This window comes from Dipodomys merriami, unplaced genomic scaffold (genome assembly GCF_024711535.1).
Source record: "Dipodomys merriami isolate MVZ:Mamm:240054 unplaced genomic scaffold, mDipMer1.0.p SCAF_1, whole genome shotgun sequence".
Classification (NCBI taxonomy): domain Eukaryota; kingdom Metazoa; phylum Chordata; class Mammalia; order Rodentia; family Heteromyidae; genus Dipodomys; species Dipodomys merriami.
This window is the reverse complement of record NW_027202270.1, coordinates 68,048,598-68,053,597: the sequence shown is the minus strand read 5'-3', so window position 1 is coordinate 68,053,597 and position 5,000 is coordinate 68,048,598. Positions and strand designations below refer to the sequence as shown.

At 36.4% G+C, this 5,000-nt stretch overlaps 1 protein-coding gene across 1 annotated transcript in view; it reads right to left on the bottom strand.

Moving 5' to 3' along the window:
• Zeb2 (zinc finger E-box binding homeobox 2) overlaps positions 1-5,000 on the bottom strand; it is a 135,262-nt gene that overhangs the window by 45,760 nt on the left and 84,502 nt on the right.

Here is a 5,000-nt window from a genome sequence, read left to right as displayed (position 1 = left end):
ATAAACACGGGGCATTAGCTCAGCTAGAGAAACACACCAGCCGTTACGCACACACAGGATTGCCAAGAACTGTTAACCCAACTCTCCAGAAACACACACAAAAAAACAAGTTAGAACCATGACATCATGGGAACAAGAGGGAGAAAGAAAGAAAAAAAAAGCCCATGAAAAAAAAAAGCGCAAACAATTTTCAGGTTCATTTTGATTTCTCTGCGCCTAATAAAGCAATCCTCCGCTAAGTTATCAACTGAGCTATCTCAAGTGGCTCTTGCCAGCTATCGGATTATACAAAAGTGGCAGAAAAGGAGGGGAAAAATGAAAAGGATTGTGTGTCAGGTTCATAATGCTTTTGGAGAATTCTGGAAACATGTCTAGTTACAAATTTTAGTCAGTCATATCTGTTTGCTTTGACAGGTTCCCAGGGAGTAAAAAAGGAACAAAAAGAGAGAGATTTTTTTTGTCATGTGAGGCTGGGGACAAAAAGATTACACCGTGCATATCTGCTCATAATATGATCTTTGTATAATCCGCGGGTCTGCACTTGCCTTCCGAACAACTGCACAACAGGTGCAAATTAAAATGAAAACGGCAGCGGAGCCGGGCAAACAGAATCTGCTGACCTGGTTTGAATACCAATTGACGGGGGAAACAAAACCTTTTCAAGAGGTGTGACCACAAGGGCTTAGGCAAGTTCAGGCTGGGTAATGCCCTCAGATCTACAAAAAGAGAGATATTCGAACATCTCTGCTCTAGCTGTGTGGTCCAGATATACCTTAGTACAATCAATAATGTGCTTCTTTTTTTTTTCCTGGTGACTGAGATTTAACCATTTCTTAGCAACAAGCAGAAGATTCTTTACAAGTTTTCTTAACGCTAAGTGGGGGGAATGTGGAGGGGGGGGATGGCTACAACAAAAGCTCCTAAGGCCTGGGAAGCTTTCAACCCACCTCCTAAAAACTGATCTCTGGGCACAGGAGGAATAAAGAAAGGTCCAGAAGGAGTGAATAAAATTATCTAAGGCTGGACAGGCATTAAAAGGCCTTTATCCTGCAAAAAAAAAAAAAAAAAAACCTGCCTTTTTAAGGTCTTTTTCTGCATGGACCACAATATCCCATGTGACACGTGAGTGTTCCTGCAGCAATACAATTGAAATATTTTCTTGTGGAGAAAAGAGAGAGAGAGAGAGATAAATGATTTATGAACAGCCCTTGAGGAGTCCCAAATATCAGAACAATCTAAACAAGCAATGAAGTCATGTCTCACCATATAGGGTCAGGAGTACAGCATCCATCACCTTCAGAGACCAACAATACTTCACAACCTTTAGGGTTTGCACTCACAAATAGTAGTAAATACTTTAAAACTAAATAAATAACTGCTGTCAAATTCACTTACAGAAGTAGTAGGCCATCATTCCCAGACCTGTGTGAACTAGGATATACTCCTTCCCATGAGCCATTGCACTAGTGAGTTACCCCTCTGTCTTTTTTGTTAAACCAGGTAAAATAATTTATAACAAACTTAGTTTTATATATCTGAATTCAAATAAGGGTATTTTATTCTGCTCTTTAAGGTGGAGCTCCCAACAATTAAAATTTAAACCACTGATAGAGGCATTACATTTTTTATTTCCCATTCCATCCCTCCACTTCTAAATATTTTTCTCAATAAGTTTGCCTAGTGTAAGCATTGGAAAAATTTAGCCTGATCAAATATTCTTATTATGGAATAGCCAGCTCATAATAGATTTAACTCCACTTACATTATGAGATAAAAATAGGCCATTTTCCCCATTTGTTCTTGTTTTAATCATTTGTCACCATCATTGCCATTGGCATATGATATGTTAACAACATAGCTTAGCTTTGTCTCTACAAAGAAGTGGTTTCATTTTTATATAATGATCAGCCTATACTGGACAAAATATATATGAATCCAATATCTAGTTTTGAACTAGTATATTTATTGTTTTATTCAGCATCCAAAAGTATAGAACCTTCTCCATAGGTTGGCAGGTTCTAGTTCATCCTTATATTAAACCAAAATAACCATACCTAACCTGAATTTCAGGAAAACCCTACACATGTATTGGAATTACATGGCCAGCATTAAAACGGTTACTTTAAAACCACAGAGAAGTGGGAGCCCAAAGAATTCCTTTCTGCAATTCAATAAACAAGAGGAAAGATGTACTGTTTGCTGGCTCAAAATTAGACACTAATTTTACATCTGTCTCTGAGGCATAGCAAAAAGCCAACTAAAGAGCAGTAATAAATGTCCAAAAACACCATCAGTATCCAAAACTCTCACAGTAATCTTCAGAGGAATTAATTACAATTCTGTGTAACAGTTGCATTGGCAAAAAGTACCCATAATTATGTACAGGTACTGGTACTGTATTATAGGAAAATTTGCCATGTGATACCATGTTTACATGATAATTGATGGATAAGATAAAACTATTTGCATATGAAGTGCATATGAATTATTGGCATGACTTGCCATTTTATGTGGAATCATATTAAAGTTTCATTTTCTCTAAAACTGTATGTGTAATATGGGTTACCAAAGGGTATAAAGCTGATACTTAAATTTGCTTTATAGCAAATGGGCCTGGAAAGATATATCTGAATTACTAAAAACCTATATTTAAAAGGCTGCATAGTTGATCTATAATAAGCATTATTTTCACTTCACCAGATTACATTATATTAAATCCTCTCTATTCTGCCTTCCAAGTAAACAATACTCTAAATTGTATCACTATGACAATTAATTTTACAGTCATATGCAAAACAAATAATGGTTTCTTTTTATTATCTACAGCTATAACTTTATTTCAAATTTTTGTCTCCTGGAGACAAGTGATACAATAGTGGCAAAACGTGACATTTTTATAATGTTCATACCTGCTGGAAAATTTCAGCATTTGCAAAAATGCCCTATTATAGCATTTAAACATTGCTGATAATTAGCTTGACATTTGAAATACTAGAACTGTTGTTTTGAAGATGCCCTATACAGTGTTACCTAACTAACCCCCTTTGCTACTTGTATGCTTTTGCTACAGTTTTCTGTCAGTTAGAGTACAAATAAGACCGTGGTAGCTAATGCATTAACCTCAAAAAGAACTGATGTGGAGAAGGCAATACTTCATCTTCACTGGAAGCAGAAGTTTCATTGACATAAAGGAAAATTACATATGCAGATTATAGACAGTTAATTGTTAATAAGGCGGTCAAAATGATTTCCTATAACTCCACTCACATTAAGTGTGCCAATAAGTCTTTCAAAGCCATCAACAAACATTTATTAAATACCTACAATACAGTAACTCTAGAAGATGCATGGAGGTGCTATTCTCACCTCAGGAAGCTTACAGTTTGTTTAGAGACACAGAATCATAAAATTATGTTAGAAGGACCCTTGAAGTCGACTCAACCTGTGACCACAGATGTAATATAAGTAAAATGAAGTCAAATGACTTGTCAAAAGCTATACAACCAGTTTGTGGCAAAGCCAGAGCTAGGAAGTATGTCTTTATGCAAACAACAGGAACGCAAAAAGATACCCACCAATACAAATTTCCAGGGAAGAATGTGATCTAAATTTAAACTCTACAAATCCTGAGTAAAGGAATAGAAATCTATGGGACTTTTGGGGATTTTCATGCAGTAAAAATGGAGATTGTTCCTTAATTTTAAATTGTTTTGATGATTGTTACTTTCATGGATCCCCTTAATTTGAGTTATAGAAGCCTACCAATTTGATCAATTACCAGAATCTAACAATACACCCATGTTTCCTGCAATAGTTTGGAAACAATAGAAATAAAGAGGCAGTTCACAGAATTACAAGCTTGACGACTTGCCTTCTTGTCCCAGCACCAACACGTAACCAGCTGTGTGGCCTTGGTCTATTACCCAAGGAAACTTGGTACAAATAGGTTCCTTGTCTCTAAGATTGTCACAGTGATGGCATTTTGTGACTAACGCACCAAAGTGGAAATATAGGGTTATATAACTATTATTACCACTTACATAATAATAAAGATGGACTGACTGCTCCAACATCTTTTGTCTGCTGCTTGCTATGTGTGGGAGATATGGGAGATAAGAGCTGAATGTGTATCCATTACAATTTTGGTGTAAGGCTTTCATTTAAAAATTGATTTGCAAAGGAATCCTCAAGTAGTAGACCCACAATGGAACAAATCATGTTTCAGTCAAGAAATGATACAGATATGTAACTTCATTTTTTAAAAGTGTCTCCATCAGTAATAAGGCTCAAAGAGTATGCTTAGGTACTTGGAAATCATCTGTGTTTGAGTGAGTAGATTAAAGGCCTGACTGGGTTTCTTTCTTAGAAGGACTTCATGGGTGGAGAGGACTTTCTTAGATTTTTCGCCTGCATCTTAGTCTTTATTCTTCTCTCTCTCCCTGCCTTGTACATTTCACTTTCTAGGTATGTGTTACTGAGCATAGTGGCTCTTTTTCAAGGATTTTTATCCAGCGACTCTTGTTTTCTCCAGGGAAGATTTATCATTGACACCCTTCTTCTTCACAGTTAACTTGTTACCTCTGCACTTAGGTGGGTAAAGATCATAGGCCCAAATTCACCATTCAATTTCTCATTTTATGATGGGAGCCTAGTGATAGGTACAATGAGGCAAAGACAAATTCAGTGTGAACAAGTGTTATTGAAGGTCATGAGCCTTAATTTCTCCATTTGAAAATGGGAGCAGTTTTAGCTATTGCTCAGAGATGAAAAATGAGATAATGCTAGAAAAAAGAGACTCGCCAATTTGAAGTATTCAGATAAAATGTGCTCTCCAGAAATACACACACACACACACACACACACACACACACACACACACACACACACACACCATGGTTATAAAAGAATCATACTATTACCATACTTTATCAGCCTTTATACAAACTAGCTTGGTCACTTTAATTTTTTATCCCAGGAACATTCAAAGACATTAAACCCGC